This window comes from Gigantopelta aegis, chromosome 14 (genome assembly GCF_016097555.1).
Source record: "Gigantopelta aegis isolate Gae_Host chromosome 14, Gae_host_genome, whole genome shotgun sequence".
Taxonomy (NCBI): Eukaryota; Metazoa; Mollusca; class Gastropoda; order Neomphalida; family Peltospiridae; genus Gigantopelta; species Gigantopelta aegis.
In genome coordinates this window covers 732,951-750,599 of record NC_054712.1, presented here as the reverse complement: position 1 = coordinate 750,599, position 17,649 = coordinate 732,951, and the positions used below count along the sequence as shown (strand labels likewise).

At 40.6% G+C, this 17,649-nt stretch overlaps 1 long non-coding RNA gene across 1 annotated transcript; it reads right to left on the bottom strand.

Annotated features, from left to right (window-relative positions):
• Positions 1-1,724: 1,724 nt before the first annotated feature.
• On the bottom strand, positions 1,725-16,343 carry LOC121388000. The gene is made up of 2 exons (XR_005959916.1): positions 16,264-16,343; positions 1,725-6,542 (listed from the first exon to the last, which is right to left on the bottom strand). It is a non-coding gene; the product is annotated as an uncharacterized LOC121388000 (long non-coding RNA).
• Positions 16,344-17,649: the final 1,306 nt, after the last annotated feature.

Genomic DNA, 17,649 nt, shown 5'->3' with positions numbered 1-17,649 from the left:
AAGTCAACTAATTGGTTCTGGAGGAATTCAGAGTTTGGCAAGAAAGCTTATTTGTCGTCAATGAGCGAGTTTAAGCAGCTGGACAAAGCTCGGTACAACGCCTTCAAACAGACGTTAAGTGCCAACACAAAATTGTCGGACGCGTTTTACCACCAACCATCTGACATTGTTTGCATCCCAACCTGTTTGAAAGAGCACTTCATTTTCATCAATCGGATATTTGTAAGACGCAGACTTTTTTTGGAGATCGCTTTTCCAACTTTCATCACTGGTGTTGAATACATTAATAAAATTGTATTCTTGAAGGGAAAATATCTTTGGTACAATGGTTCCAGAAAGTATGCAGAGAAACATTTTAACAAGGATGTGCATTTCTTGCATCCCGTGAAAATAAAACAGGTGTTAAATGCGACTAATGGTGTTAAATTCTTCTGTGAAATACATTACCTGGAGTGAAAATATAAACATGTTTATTACCCCAGTGGTCACTCAAAATTGGGAAAGTATTTTATATATTTTCTGCGTGAGAAATATTCTGCATTGGTGTAACGTACACTACCACTGGACGATTTGACGCCTACAAATCAATGACGTAGCCAGTACTAAATATGACGTCATCAAGATTTGGCAAACTCATACAACGGTGTCACTTAGTTTAAAGAGTTTGCGTTTACGGATTTCTGTTTTCATTGTTAACCAGTAATAAATTGTTAGTTTAATGCAATTCATTACAGATATTGTTGACAGAATATATAGAACTTTGCGTTTTGAAAATTATCAATGAACATGATTAAAATATAAATGATTACGAGGTGGCAAGTAAACTGAACAGAGCGTAACAGGTTTGTGAGCTGTAACCTTTACAGCAAGAGCTTGTAAATTAGTAGTTAATGTTACGATACTCTGGGGAATGTTTTCATTAAAAAGAATGGAAACAACCCCAGATGCTCTAGTTTCAGTTTCTTGAAATGCATGATAGAGGTTAAATCCTCACGTGGTGATATCATCAGTGTCCTTCAAGAAAGTTTCTTGAAGACACACTGGAAGAGGATTATGTGTTTTAAAAAGGTCATCAAAATTGGGACTAAGCCCACGGCAGTTCCACTGTAGGATTGTATTTAACATTGGGTGGAAGTAAGGGCATTATCTTAGCCTTTGATGGTGGTCTTTTGGTTTGTGGATGATCAAACGAATTGCCAGTTAAAACTGATCGCTATTCATGTTTCTTTATTCTACCTGACAAATTATCTTTGTGTTTTGTTTTTGGTGTCCTTTTTGGTCACAGGTTTGCTAGAACCTGGCTGTCTAGCTGGTGAAACCGTTGGTGGATTCTTAGCATCAGAGGATACATGGGACAGGGTAATTTGCTTCTGAACAGCCTTTGCTGTCTGTTTTTGAGCCTTCTCAATATCCAATATTTTCTGATAGCGATCAACACCAATAGGTCAGGTTAAATCCGTCTGAACTGAAGTACTTCTGGTACAGACTTTTAACTGCTGCAGCATAGGATTTCCCAACTGCAACAGTTGACTTGGTCTATACCAACTTTCTGGCTTCAGGAAACGACAGACGGCTTTCAACTCTAACCTGTTGTATCCGTTTCTCCTGTTGCCATCTTGGGCACTTCCGAGAGTACGCAAAATGGTTTCCCTTGCTTTTAGTAATGAAATATCAGTATGACATGTCTTGGTGTTATGACCATGTCCAAATGTTTGGCATTTCAATTCAATTCAATTCTTTATTCCGTTTTTAGGCCATAGCCCATTTACAGACAAGAAAATGTGACATTTGAAGGACCCGTTGTTCAACAATTCATATAGCACACTAAATATTATTTAACTGCAATCAGTGTGTATACATATATTTTATACAATTATTTTTGGTGTACATTATTTCATATAGGTCTACAAATTAACTTATATCCCACTATTATAGTTTTGATTCATATAATTTATTCTCATATTTATTATTTTCCTTTATTACCATACCCCACCCTCACCCACATACACACTCTTTATCAAAGTGTAGTCAGCTTATGATTGTTAAACAACTGGACCTTTGTGCAGGTGACATTATTCCAAAGTACCACTATATGAACATCATAGTTATAATCTTCTATACATTTACCTTACACACCAGATCTGTAACTTACACAACTTCTTTCCTTTCTTAACTGTAATGCTTTAGCTAAATAAATACCTAAATATTTTAGTGTATTTTCATTTCTTGTAGACATGAATTCATTAAAAGTATACAAGGATCTATTTGTCAAAAACTTTCTAGGTATATACATTTCTCTTAAAGTTTCATATAATGGACAATTTATAATAAAATGGAATTCGTTTTCTACTTCTCTTTTATTACATAATTTACAAATCCTATCCCTTTTATTTAAACCTATATGTATACCTTCATCCACCGCTAGACCCACTCCTCCCATTCTAATCAGTGCTATATCCTTTTTATACGTCAAGTGCAGAAGATGTAAGATATAATTCAGGTTCTAGATTTAATTTATATTTACAATATATATCATACCTACTACTAGACTTAATTTTCGAAATCCAATGTTGTGTTTGAATATCTTTTACTCTTTGTTTTAAAATAATGACTTATCCCCAACATCTTGAGATATCCACACATATCCAAAACCTAAAGAAAACATAATTTTCTTGATAGCAGTAACCCACGTATATCTTCCTGCATTATCTAAAGAATATAACATGTTGTAAGCTTTATGAGGATACCTGAAAATTGGCATTTGCAGCAATTTTATCCAATACTGTATACACCTAATGAGACTGTTATGGTATATCAAATATCTTCCACATTCCCCTAGTGCCATGACATTTGGTTCATATTTACTTACATTTAAAAATCGTTTACAAGCCATATATTGTACTCTTTCTATACTTTCGAACTGTTGAAAATCCCATAGTTCAGACCCATACAATAAAATAGGTAATACCTGTGTATCAAATATTTTAAAATAAGTATGAAATGGGAATATTTTGTAGTTTGACATTGTTCTAAAAATTTCTATTAATGCCCTTTTACCTTTGACTGCTAAATGACTAGTTACTTGTGCTAAACTTGTTTGACTATTGAAACATATCCCAAGATAGATATATTGTGGAACACATTTAGTATTTCCTTTCCATAATACCATTTTTCATAAAAGCAAAGTTTTCCCCTTCTTCGAAATACTACTACTTTTGTTTTCTGTAAATTTACCATCAGCTTCCATTTTTGACAATAATTATACAGTATATCTAGTTGCTTTTGTAGCCCCCCTCGTGTATCTGAAAGTAAAACAATATCATCTGCAAATAACAACATCATAATTTCTGTAAGATCTGGTGTCATCTGGATACCTCTTTCACAATACTTGACCATCTCACCACTAAGTTCAGTTATATACAAAGAAAACAGTATCGGGCTTAAAACCCCCCCCCCCCCCCCCCCCCGCCTAAGGCTGACAGGGCACTAAAAAAAAAACCTGTTAGTCCATCATTTGTTCTGATACATAACATAAACGTTTTATAAATAGATTTAATACTGTCTATCAGTTTACCACACAGCCCAATGTCCTGTAGGAGAAACAATAACTTTTTTCTATCTATGCCATCAAATGCTTTTTTAAAATTAACAAATGCAACATACAACCTCCCCTTCCTTTTGGAGAGATATTTCTGTACACATGCATATAGAGTAAACACATTATCTATTGTAGAATAGCCAGCCCTAAAGCCTGCTTGAGCTTCGGTTATTTTATTATGATCATTGGCCCAGTCTGTTATCCTTTCACTGATAATAGAGATATATATTTTACTAAGTACAGGTAATAAAGTAATTCCACGGTAATTACCTGGATTATCTTTTGATCCATTCTTAAAAATTGGCACTATTATTCATTTTGTCCACATATCTGGGAATACACCACTATCAAAAATTGTATTAAATAATTTTTACATATATTCATAAAAATAATCTTTACCAAAAATAAACATTTCCCTAATCAGATTATCAAACCCTGCTGCTTTACCCATTTTCAGTGAATTAATAGAAGATTCAATCTCGCATCTTGTTATTGAGGCAGTATAACCTGTCATAATGTCATCTAAATTTTGTCCTCTACTATTAATAGAATGAACTTTATCATCATTATAAACCATGTGATTATCATCATGAATTTCTTTGAATAATGTTGTAAAGTGTGTAAACCATTTATCTTGTCATATTGGAATGTTTATATCTTGTTTCGATCGCATGCGTCTTAAATGGGACCAGAATGCTTTATTATTTTGTTTACCAGCAGCTGTTGCAATTTATAGATTTCATCATTTACATAAATATCTTTCTTTACCTTTATAAGTGCTTTATATCTATTCATTGCTGTTCTGTATTGACCATAAGTATACCTTGTTCTAAATTTTCTATATTTTCTAAGTGCATATCTTGCCTGTCTTTTGTATTGGCGACATTCACAATCAAACCATTTATTATGATTCTTCCGATATGTGCCCTTTCTATATAATAAACACTGTCCAGCGATAATCAGCATGTCGTTAAACATCTATACCGATACATGTATATCGACATCTATCATTGATATAGCATTTATTAACAAACTAGAATTTGTAGTGTTAGCAATATTTGCAATATACTCATTCTTCTTATCATCATCCCAAATAAATGTTTATATATATGTACTACTACTATCAGAAATTTGTACATCTCCTGTATGTATAGTTAGACTTATTGGTAAATGTTTTGATTCAGTTCTATTTTCTACTACAAAATCCTTCACAGTTTGAAATAACATAGGTGATGCAACACAATAATCAACAACACTTGCTCCCTTGTCACATATGTATGTAAAGTCTCCAATAGTATCCTGGCCACACCTGCCATTCAAAATGTTTATATTTAAAGATGAACACATATCGATAAGCGAACTACCAAACACATTAATTACGTTGTCTTTTGAATGTCTAGGACCCACCTGGATTAAATCATTCAACGCCCAATGATCGTTCTCACTAATCTCAATCTCATCATAAAGATTTCCTGTACGGGCATTGAAATCCCCTGCCAGAATTATATAGCAATCTGTACCAATACTTGTTATTAAATCTAAGATAATACTTTCTAACACACTAATACCATTATTTCCATCAGAGTTTTGAAAATATACAGAATACTGAGGAGGATTATATATACACCCAAATAAAATGTCCTTATCTTGTTTAAAAACTTGTTTATCAAATTCAATGTTTGATAGAATTCCTAATAAAAAATATATATACCTCCTGACAGCCTTCCTTTATTGTTAAATTTTCCCCCTAGCTGCATAAATAAGGAGTAGTTTTCAAACACTGGAGAAAAAAGATCAGTATTCATCCATGTTTCAGAAAATGAAATAAAATCATATTTTTCTACATAAGTCACAAAATCTGGGTCATTTAAAAGACGACGAAGTCCTTCTATGTTCCAAAACAGAAAATGATGTGACGTATCTCTTGGGCTGTGGCCGCATTGCTATTCGTTGTGAGCGTTATCGGTATCACGTGACGAAATGAAGTCAACTTCACTGGTGTGTTGCACAGAGGTCTCCATGTCTGTAGCCAGAGTTGCACGTGACGTCTTGTGCCGAAACCTGTATCTACGCGTGTCACTTGCATTATCTACAACCAATTCACCACACTTCAAATAACCTTTCTTTCCTTGTGCTTTTAGTTCATTTAATATATTGCGCTGTCGCCTAGTTAAGTCATTATATACAGATATTCCTAAATCTTTCAGCTGTGCCCGGTTCTCGAAAATACACTGTTTATCATCTGAATGACACAAATTAACAATGATTGGCCTGCTTCTATCCGTCTGTCGTCTCCCCAGTCTGTGAGTTGTATGTATGGCTCTCAATTGAATATTTACTCCCGGAATATTGTTCACTATGTCAAGCACCTTACCCGACATTTCTGACTCGTTTCACCATCAGCTTCTTCCACTCCATAAAATATAAGATTATTTCTCCTGCCCCTTGCTTCAAGTTCATTTATCTCGTTGTCCATTCGGTCTATTATTTCTTTTTGTTCATTAATAATCACCTCCATATTTTCTAACTTTTCATTTACAGCATCAACGTCTAATCGTATGCAACACGCGTGCACACTCTATCTTTGTTTCACTTGTATTTCGTTTTATTTGACTAATATCTTCACTAAGATCACTCCGTAAATCTCTAATTTCTTTCATAATTTTCTCGAGTGTTGCTAACCCCTCTGTTCTGAGTATTTAAAACACCGCAAGGGATTTGGAATGAAAGGTACAACAGGTATGTTTAGATGCCCAGCCTTGAAGGATTTAGTAAGGAGAGGTTTATTAAAAGTGCTGATAAATGTGTTCGTTGAACCAATTCATTATTCCGACGAACCAGGAACCTTGGACAAATATCGGAAGAGATCACTTTTGATTTCTTCGCGGTTAATGTGATGAGGAATCCGAAACCTCGGTGTGAACTCTTTCAGAGTCGCATCAGACTGTGGAGATTTAAGAATATCCATATTAATATGGTGTGTTAATTCTTCAACCATGCCCCCACCCACCACCGAGTCCAACCAGTGGACATGGTGCTGCGGATAACCAGCAGGCACCCATGCCAGGGATACATGGTTGATACACCTGGGTAATAAACAAACAATAAATCACCCAATTGACCCTAACCACCGCCCCAAGAGCAACAAATACAAAAGGTACATCCAGTAATGTTTGTTCTTGATTATATAAACAAACCAAATAGTGTTTGCTCTAGAGCTTGGCGTGACCAACCGATTGATCAGGTCGGGCCTCCCTGACCACCCGTCTGGCTGAACTCCAAGCTAAAGTGGTGTGTCGCCAGAAAAAATACCTGTAGATATGCTGCCAACTTAACCACCAGCATCTCATCATCCATCTTCCTAACCCCTCTTCTTTTTAATACATTTGAAACACATTATAATTAGTATATTTGTGTCATATTGCTTGTAAATTATTAACATCGTAAATGTTGGCGGGGGGGGGGGGGGGGGGGGGGGGGGGCGTGGGTTTGGTGTTGGGGGAAAATTTGGCAGGGGCTTAAATATAGGCTAATATATGTTGGGTAATCACCAGACTTACTCTCTCTCTCTCTCTCTCTCTCTCTCTCTCTCTCTCTCTCTCTCTCTCTCTCTCTCTCTCTCTCTCTCTCTCTCCGTCTCTCTGTCTCTCTTTCTGTGTGTACACATGTGCAAGTGCATCAACGGTGTAGCTCAGTCGGTAGAGGGCTTGCCTGAAATGTCTGAGTCGCAGGATATAGGCTAATATCTGTTGGGTAATCACCAGAATTTCTCTCTCTTTCTCAAGCTAGCACTTTATAACTGGGCTACGTCCCGCCCTTTTTGTAAGTATGCGAGCAGCTGTCAAAGTAATATCACGTTACATTACTAGGAGGTTTAGTGTCGCTGTATATGTCCTTTGTTTCACAAGGTGTTGTGCGTGGTTGCCACCGCAGTAAACGTGCAATGGCAAAGCTTCGCGATTTCTACATTTGCGTTAGAGTCGGCGTAGTGTTATTGTTTGTATACGTCAATCTGATGTCCAATATGAACAACACGAGTAAAGGGCATTCATTCTTCGCGAAAAAATCTGCTATAAGGTAGAGTTATATTTATTGTTAAGATATTCTGAAAACATCAATGGAGTCTTCGAAAAAACCCTGTTATAAGGTAGAGTTGTATTCATTGTTGAAATATTCTCAAAACATAATGGAGTCTTCGAAAAAACCCTGTTATAAGGTAGAGTTGTATTCATTGTTGAAATATTCTCAAAACACAATGGAGTCTTCGAAAAAACCCTGCTATAAGGTAGAGTTGTATTTATTGTTGAAATATTGTAAAAACATAAACGGTGTCTTCGAGAAGAAATACACTATAAGGTAGAGATGTATTTAATGTAACAACATAAATTGAGTATTCTATCTTTCTTTAGAACAGCCAATTAAGGGGGTGAACCGTCTGTGTTTTTCGAGTTTCCCAGATATATCGGTGCTTTTACTGTCGTAAAATATTAGTTTTATGGACGGAGTTGGAACGTATATCGGTTCTTTTATTGGACGACATCGCAAATTTAGCTTTAATGGCCACGCGTTAAAGGCATACTGTCATAGATTTAAGGACCTTATTTCTCTAAAAATCGATAATAAATAGAAATTACATTAATTGTTGGAAACCAAATCTAGCTATTGCATCACCTTAACTGAACCATGATGGAGTGAAATCCATGTCAACCCTCCCGACAATTTTAGTTTTTGAATTATGGACCATTGCCATAATTCAATTATTTTTACAAAATATCATTAATAAATGGAGTATGGTGGTTATAAAGATGGTTGAATAAAGTACATTTACGGACAAATCAAATTATTTTTGCTCAGGTAATACTTTGTTAGACCATTAAATAGGTCAGTGGTCTGTGACAATATACCTTTAATAGTCATCATGGACGGAATCGGAACGTATATCGGTTGTTTTGCTGGACGACATCGCAAATTTGGGGAGAGACGTAGCAAGAACAAACAAATTTATAAAAAGTGCATTCTAGGCAAGAGAAACAAGTCGACGAACTAAGCAGATTTGCTATGAAATCCACTGAGTAAAGTTGCTAAGTTAGGTTGTTTTTGTTTAAGGACACTACTAGAGCACGTTGATTGATTATTAATCATCGGCTATTGAGTGTGAAACATTTGGTAATGTTGACATATGATCTTAGAGAGGAAACCCTACAGACAGGATACCGCATACCACGTCCTTTGATATACCAGTCGTGGTGGACCGACTGGAACGAGAAATAGCCCAATGGGCTCACAGTTTTATTTGGAACTTCAATTAGATCAAGACTGGCCTCGGTGGCGTCGTGGTTAGGTCATCGGTCGACAGGCTGGTAGGTACTGGGTTCGGATCCCAGTCGAGGCATGGAATTTTTAATCCAGATACCGACTCCAAACCCTGAGTGAGTGTTCCGCAAGGCTCAATGGGTAGGTGTAAACCACTTGCACCGACCAGTGATCCATAACTGGTTCAACAAAGGCCATGGTTTGTGCTATCCTGCCTGTGGGAAGCGCAAATAGAAGATCCCTTGCTGCTAATCGGAAAGAGTGGCCCATGACGTGGCGACAGCGGATTTCCTCTCAAAATCTGTGTGGTCCTTAACCATATGTCTGACGCCATATAACCGTAAATAAAGTGTGTTAAGTGCGTCATTAAATAAAACATTTCTTTTTCTTTTTTTCCAATTAGATCAACTCGTGGTGTTGGCACATAAGAACATAACGAGCAGAATGTATAGCTTAGAAAACAATGCAAATATTTGTCTGCGAGTATCCGAACTGGTACACGAAAGGAAACATTACACATAAAGTACAGTAAAGTCTGTTTAACGAAACGTCCTTGGCACATTGATACTTAATCATCGGCTATTGTATGTCAAAAAATTATCATTACAGTTTAATTTTCAGTTTTTAACATTATTTAAGAATTATAATGTCGGTCTGTATAACAATTTGAAAAATGGCGAACGCATGCTCTTGTGAAACCATTTCACACTACAGTTTTACTGTTCAGTCGCGTTGTGAACTATTTTAACGACATTAAATTACGGGTGGTGGTGGTGGTGGTTGGTGGGGGTTGTTGTTGTTGGTGGTGGTGTAGTAGTAGTAGTAGGTAGTGGTAGTGTAGTACGTGGTGTAGTAGTAGTAGTAGTAGTAGGTGGTGGAGGTGTAGTAGGTGGTGGTGTAGTAGGTGGTGTAGTAGGTGGTGTAGTAGTAGGTAGTGGTGGTGTAGTGCCTGGTGGTGTAGTAGTAGTAGTAGTAGGAGGAGGAGGAGGTGGTGGTGGTGTAGTAGGTGGTGTAGTAGTAGTAGGTAGTGGTGGTGTAGTACGTGGTGGTGGTGTAGTAGTAGTAGTAGTAGGTGGTGGTGGTGTAGTACGTGGTGGTGGTGTAGTAGTAGGTGGTGGTGGTGGTGTAGGTGGTGTAGTAGGTGGTGTAGTAGTAGTAGGTGGTGGTGGTGTAGTAGGTGTACTAGTAGTAGTAGGTAGTGGTGGTGTAGTATGTGGTGTAGTAGTAGTAGTAGTAGTAGTAGGTGGTGGAGGTGTAGTAGGTGGTGGTGTAGTAGGTGGTGTAGTAGGTGGTGTAGTAGTAGGTAGTGGTGGTATAGTGCCTGGTGTAGTAGTAGTAGTAGTAGTAGTAGGTGGTGGTGTAGTAGTAGTAGGTGGTGGTGGTGTAGTAGTAGTGGTGGTGTAGTAGTAGTAGGTGGTGGTGGTGTAGTAGTAGTAGTAGGTGGTGGTGGTGTAGTACGTGGTGTAGTAGTAGTAGTAGTAGTAGGTGGTGGTGGTGTAGTAGTAGTAGGTAGTGGTGGTGCAGTACGTGGTGGTGTAGTAGTAGTAGTATTACGTGGTGGTGGTGTAGTAGGTGGTGTAGTAGTAGTAGGTAGTGGTGGTGTAGTACGTGGTGGTGGTGTAGTAGTAGTAGTAGTAGGTGGTGGTGGTGGTGGTGTAGGTGGTGTATTAGGTAGTGCAGTAGGTGGTGTAGTTGTAGTAGGTAGTGGTGGTGTAGTACGTGGTGGTGGTGTAGTAGTAGTAGTAGTAGGTGGTGGTGGTGTAGTAGGTGATGTAGTAGTAGTAGGTGGTGGTGGTGGTGATGTAGGTGGTGTAGTAGGTGGTGTAGTAGTAGTAGGTAGGGGTGGTGTAGTACGTGGTGGTGGTGTAGTAGTAGTAGTAGGTGGTGGTGGTGGTGGTGTAGGTGGTGTAGTAGTAGTAGGTAGGGGTGGTGTAGTACGTGGTGGTGGTGTAGTAGTAGTAGTAGGAGGTGGTGGTGGTGGTGGTGTAGGTGGTGTAGTAGGTGGTGTAGTAGTAGTAGGTAGGGGTGGTGTAGTACGTGGTGGTGGTGTAGTAGTAGTAGTAGGTGGTGGTGGTGGTGGGTAGGGTAGGTGTAGTAGGTGGTGTAGTAGGTGTGTAGTGTAGTAGTAGTAGGTGGTGGTGTAGTAGTAGTGGTGGTGTAGTAGTAGTAGTAGGTGGTGGTGTAGTAGGTGGTGTAGTAGGTGGTGTAGTTGTAGTAGGTAGTGGTGGTGTAGTACGTGGTGGTGCAGTAGTAGTAGTAGTAGTAGGTGGTGGTGTAGTAGGTGGTGTAGTAGTAGTAGTAGGTAGTGGTGGTGTAGTACGTGGTGGTGGTGGTGTAGTACGTGGTGTAGTAGTAGTAGTAGTAGTAGTAGTAGTAGTAGTAGGTGGTGGTGGTGTAGTAGGTGGTGTAGTAGGTGGTAGTAGTAGTAGTAGTAGTAGTAGGTAGTGGTGGTGGTTTAGTACGTGGTGGTGGTGTAGTAGTAGTAGGTGGTGGTGGTGTAGTAGGTGGTGGTGTAGTACGTGGTGGTGTAGTAGTAGTAGTAGGTGGTGGTGGTGGTGTAGTAGTAGTAGGTGGTGGTGGTGTAGTAGGTGCACTAGTAGTAGTAGGTAGTGGTGGTGTAGTACGTGGTGTAGTAGTAGTAGTAGTAGTAGGTGGTGGAGGTGTAGTAGGTGGTGGTGTAGTAGGTGGTGTAATAGGTGGTGTAGTAGTAGGTAGTGGTGGTATAGTGCCTGGTGTAGTAGTAGTAGTAGGTGGTGGTGGTGTAGTAGGTGGTGTAGTAGTAGTAGTAGCAGTAGTAGTAGGTGGTGGTGTAGTAGTAGTAGGTGGTGGTGGTGTAGTATTAGTATTAGTAGGTGGTGGTGGTGTAGTAGTAGTAGGTGGTGGTGGTGTAGTACTTGGTGGTGTAGTAGTAGTAGTAGTAGGTGGTGGTGGTGTAGTAGTAGTAGGTAGTGGTGGTGTAGTACGTGGTGGTGTAGTAGTAGTAGTAGTAGGTGGTGGTGGTGTAGTAGGTGGTGTAGTAGTAGTAGGTGGTGGTGGTGGTGTAGGTGGTGTAGTAGGTGATGTAGTAGTAGTAGGTAGTGGTGGTGTAGTACGTGGTGGTGGTGTAGTAGTAGTAGTAGTAGGTGGTGGTGGTGTAGTAGGTGATGTAGTAGTAGTAGGTGGTGGTGGTGGTGGTGTAGGTGGTGTAGTAGGTGGTGTAGTAGTAGTAGGTAGTGGTGGTGTAGTACGTGGTGGTGGTGTAGTAGTAGTAGTAGTAGTAGTAGGTGGTGGTGGTGGTGGTGGTGTAGGTGGTGTAGTAGGTACTGCAGTAGGTGGTGTAGTTGTAGTAGGTAGTGGTGGTGTAGTACGTGGTGGTGTAGTAGTAGTAGTAGTAGTAGGTGGTGGTGTAGTAGGTGGTGCAGTAGTAGTAGGTAGTGGTGGTGTAGTACGTGGTGGTGGTGGTGTAGTACGTGGTGTAGTAGTAGTAGTAGTAGTAGTAGGTGGTGGTGGTGGTAGTAGTGGTGGTAGTAGTGGTGGTGGTGGTAGTAGTAGTAGTAGTAGTAGTAGTAGGTAGTGGTGGTGGTTTAGTACGTGGTGGTGGTGTAGTAGTAGTAGGTGGTGGTGGTGTAGTAGGTGGTGGTGTAGTAGGTGGTGGTGTAGTAGTAGGTAGTGGCGGTGTAGTAGTGGTGGTGGTGGTGTAGGTAGTAGGTGGTGGTGGTGTAGTAGGTGGTGGTGTAGTAGGTGGTGGTGGTGTAGTACGTGGTGGTGGTGTAGTAGTAGTAGTGGTGGGTAGGTGGTGGTGGTGTAGTAGTAGTAGGTGGTGTGGTGTAGTAGGTGGTGGTAGTATTAGGGGGTGGTGTAGTAGGTGGTGGTGTAGTAGTAGTTGTAGTAGTAGGTGGTGGTGGTGTAGTAGGTGGTGGTATAGTAGGTGGTGTAGTAGGTGGTGGTGTTGTACGTGGTGGTGTAGTAGTAGTAGTAGTAGTAGTAGGTAGGTGGTGGTGGTGGTGTAGGTGGTGGTGTAGTAGGTGGTGGGTAGGTAGTAGTAGGTGGTGGTGGTAGTAGTAGTAGTAGTAGTAGTAGGTGGTGGTGGTGTAGTAGGTGGTGGTGGTGTAGTAGTAGTAGTAGTAGTAGTGGTAGGTAGTAGGTGGTGGTGTAGTACGTGGGTGTGTAGTAGTAGTAGTAGTAGTAGTAGTAGTAGTAGGTGGTGGTGGTGGTGTAGTACGTGTAGTAGTAGTAGTAGTAGTAGTAGTAGGTGGTGGTGGTGTAGTACGTGGTGGTGTAGTTAGTAGTAGTAGTAGGTGGTGGTGGTGTAGTAGTGGTGGTGGTAGTAGTAGTAGTAGTAGTAGGTAGGTGGTGGTGGTGGTGTAGTAGTAGGTAGGTAGTAGTGGGGGTGGTGTAGTAGGTGGTAGTAGTAGTAGTAGGTAGTGGTAGTAGGTGGTGGTAGTGTAGTAGTAGTAGTAGTAGTAGTAGTGGTGTAGTAGTAGTAGTAGTGGTGGTGGTGGTGTAGGTAGTAGTGGTAGGTACTGTAGTAGGTGGTGTAGTAGTAGTAGGTAGTGGTGGTGTAGTAGGTGGTGTAGGTAGTAGTAGTAGTAGTAGTAGTAGTTGGTGGTGTGGTAGTAGTAGTAGGTGGTAGTAGTAGTAGGTGGTGGTGTAGTAGTAGTAGTGGTGGTGTAGTACGTGGTGGTGTAGTGGTGGTAGTAGTAGTAGTAGTAGTAGTAGTAGGTGGTGGTGGTGTAGTAGGTGGTGTAGTAGGTGGTGGTGGTGTAGTAGTAGTAGTAGTAGTAATAGTAGTAGTAGGTGGTGTTGGTGGTGGTGTAGGTGGTGTATTAGGTACTGCAGTAGGTGGTGTAGTTGTAGTAGGTAGTGGTGGTGTAGTACGTGGTGGTGTAGTAGTAGTAGTAGTAGGTGGTGGTGGTGGTGTAGTAGGTGGTGCAGTAGTAGTAGGTAGTGGTGGTGTAGTACGTGGTGGTGGTGGTGTAGTACGTGGTGTAGTAGTAGTAGTAGTAGTAGTAGGTGGTGGTGGTGTAGTAGGTGGTGTAGTAGGTGGTGGTGGTGGTAGTAGTAGTAGTAGTAGTAGTAGGTAGTGGTGGTGGTAGTAGTAGTAGTAGTAGGTGGTGGTGTAGGTAGTAGTAGTAGTAGGTGGTGGTGGTAGTAGGTGGTGGTGTAGTAGGTGGTGGTGTAGTAGTAGTAGTAGGCGGTGTAGTAGTAGGTGGTGGTGGGTAGTAGTAGGTGTAGTGGTGGTGTAGTAGGTGGGTGGTGGTGTAGGTGGTGGTGGTGGTGGTGTAGTGGTGGTGGTGGTAGTAGTAGGTAGTAGTAGTAGGTGGTGGTGTAGTAGTAGTAGGTGGTGTTGGTGTAGTAGTGGTGTGGTGGTAGTAGTAGGGGGTGGTGTAGTAGTAGGTGGTGGTGGTAGGTGGTGGTGTAGTAGTAGTTGTAGTAGTAGGTGGTGGTGGTGTAGTAGGTGGTGGTGGTAGTAGTAGGAGGTGGTGTAGTAGGTGGTGGTGGTGTGTACGTGTGGTGTAGTAGTAGTAGTAGTAGTAGTAGTAGTAGGTGGTGGTGGTGGTGTAGGTGGTGGTAGTAGGGGGTGGTGTAGTAGGTGGTGGTGTAGTAGTAGTAGTAGTAGTAGTAGGTGGTGGTGGTAGTAGGTGGTGGTGGTGGTGTAGTAGTAGTAGTAGTAGTAGTAGGTGGTGGTGGTGTAGTAGTAGTGGTGGTGTAGTAGTAGTAGTAGTAGTAGTAGTAGGTGGTGGTGGTGGTGTAGTACGTGGTGGTGTAGTAGTAGTAGTAGTAGTAGTAGGTGGTGGTGGTGTAGTACGTGGTGGTGTAGTAGTAGTAGTGGTGGTGGTGGTGGTGGTGGTGTAGTACCTGCTGGTGTAGTAGTAGTAGTAGTAGTAGGTGGTGGTGGTGGTGGTGTAGTAGGTGGTGGTATATTAAGGGGTGGTGTAGTAGATGGTGTAGTAGTAGTAGTAGTAGGTGGTGGTGGTGTAGTAGGTGTAGTAGTAGTAGTAGTAGTAATAGTAGTAGTAGGTGGTGTTGGTGGTGGTGTAGGTGGTGTATTAGGTACTGCAGTAGGTGGTGTAGTTGTAGTAGGTAGTGGTGGTGTAGTACGTGGTGGTGTAGTAGTAGTAGTAGTAGTAGGTGGTGGTGTAGTAGGTGGTGCAGTAGTAGTAGGTAGTGGTGGTGTAGTACGTGGTGGTGGTGGTGTAGTACGTGGTGTAGTAGTAGTAGTAGTAGTAGTAGGTGGTGGTGGTGTAGTAGGTGGTGTAGTAGGTGGTGGTGGTAGTAGTAGTAGTAGTAGTAGTAGGTAGTGGTGGTGGTTTAGTACGTGGTGGTGGTGTAGTAGTAGTAGGTGGTGGTGGTGTAGTAGGTGGTGGTGTAGTAGGTGGTGGTGTAGTAGTAGGTAGTGGCGGTGTAGTACCTGGTGGTGGTGGTGTAGGAGTAGGTGGTGGTGGTGTAGTTGGTGGTGTAGTAGGTGGTGGTGGTGGTGTAGTACGTGGTGGTGTAGTAGTAGTAGTAGTAGGTGGTGGTGTAGTAGTAGTAGGTGGTGTTGGTGTAGTAGGTGGTGGTATATTAGGGGGTGGTGTAGTAGGTGCTGGTGTAGTAGTAGTTGTAGTAGTAGGTGGTGGTGGTGTAGTAGGTGGTGTTATATAAAGAGGTGGTGTAGTAGGTGGTGGTGTAGTACGTGCTGGTGTAGTAGTAGTAGTAGTAGTAGTAGGTGGTGGTGGTGGTGGTGGTGTAGGTGGTGGTATATTAAGGGGTGGTGTAGTAGGTGGTGGTGTAGTAGTAGTAGTAGTAGGTGGTGGTGGTGTAGTACGTGGTGGTGGTGTAGTAGTAGTAGTAGTAGTAGTAGGTGGTGGTGGTGTAGTACGTGGTGGTGTAGTAGTAGTAGTAGTAGTAGGTGGTGGTGGTGGTGTAGTACGTGGTGTAGTAGTAGTAGTAGTAGTAGTAGTAGGTGGTGGTGGTGTAGTACGTGGTGGTGTAGTAGTAGTAGGTGGTGGTGGTGTAGTACCTGCTGGTGTAGTAGTAGTAGTAGTAGTAGGTGGTGGTGGTGGTGGTGTAGTAGGTGGTGGTATATTAAGGGGTGGTGTAGTAGATGGTGTAGTAGTAGTAGTAGTAGGTGGTGGTGGTGTAGTAGGTGTAGTAGTAGTAGTAGTAGTAATAGTAGTAGTAGGTGGTGGTGATGTAGTAGGTGGTGTAGTGGTAGTAGTAGTAGTAGTAGTAGGTGGTGGTGGTGTAGTACGTGGTGGTGGTGGGGTAGTAGTAGTAGTAGTATGTGGTGGTGGTGTAGTAGGTGGTGGTGTTGTTGTAGGGGGTGGTGTAGTTGAAGGTGGTGGTGTAGTAGTAGTAGGTGGGGTTGAATCGATTTCCATTCTACATACAGCCTCTCCATTTTCTGGTTTCCATGGGCCAAATTCAAATCGCGGTTCAGGACATTGGCAACCGAGGCTCTCAGTAAAATACACCCGTCTTGAGCCACTGATGACGTAACCGCTTGGGGTTATACAGTTCCTTTCTGAAATAATAATAATAGTAATAATCATAATACTTTTAATACGTCTTTGAAAGCATCAATACATTCCCTTTAAAACAAAGTATTAAATGCTTTTAATGGGATGTGTCTTCTTCTGTTTTTTTAATTTGGGGGGCGTGGGGTATCACAGTCGGTTGACTGCTCGCTTGAGGCGCTTGTGTCGCGTTGGTCTTTTCTCGTTCCAACCACTGCACCACGAATGTTTAAAGGTCGTGGTATGTGGTTTCCTGATTGTGGGAAAGTGCATACAAAACATCCCTTGCTGCATTAGGAAACATGAAGTGAGTTTCCTCTGTTGAGCACCAGCCAGAATTACCAAATGTTTGACATTCAGTGGTCGATGATTAATTAACCAAGGTGCTCTATTGGGTTTGTGAAACAAAACAAACTTTAACTTTATTTTCTCTGGAAAATCATTGCCAAACAAAAGTTGGATCAACACTTTCTACTTTTTAATTATGTGAAAATATTATTTTGATACAATGTAGCTTTAACAGAGTTAGATCATCAGTCTTGCCAAATCCTGCCTCTTTATCGATTTCTTTTAATCCTAGCTGTTTTCTAGTTGGGTGAAATCTCCAATAAACCCATCTGGCATGCCGAGTAAATGAATCACTTTAGGTACGAGGACGACGTTGTTAAAAGTCTACGTATCCATTCCTTTAGTTGTGTAACGTATAACAGGTTGGTCATTTTGCCAGTATCTAAACTGAAATAATCCCAATTGCTTTAACAAGAATTCATTTTGTTTTAATTTAGGGAGTGATTTGTTTTGTTTTTATAAATTTTTTGTTGTGGAGATTTTTGGTGTGTGTTTTTATTTCGTTTTGTTCTTTTTTGTTCTTTTTTTCGCATTTTTATTGTTTTGTTTTGGGGATGATTTGTTGTTGTTGTTGTTATTGGTTGGGTTTCCGTTTTCTGTTTTGTTTAGAGGTGTTTTTTTCCAGTGGTATTGTTCTTATTATTACCCATAAATAAACTGACAGTGTCAAGGTTGCGGAATATTGGATTACTGCCTGACAATGCTAATACATATTGTATGGATGTATCATGCTTAAAGTTCGTTTTCCTTTTTATAAAAATAAATAGTTTCATTAGCGATCTGCTATGAAGAAAAGTAAAAGTTTTAATTTTCTTCAGATTATTGTCGTAGTGAAAAACATGTTCCATTATCTAATCAATCAAATTAAAAATATATCTTTCTTTCTTTTTTATTTTTGTTTCTTTTTAATTT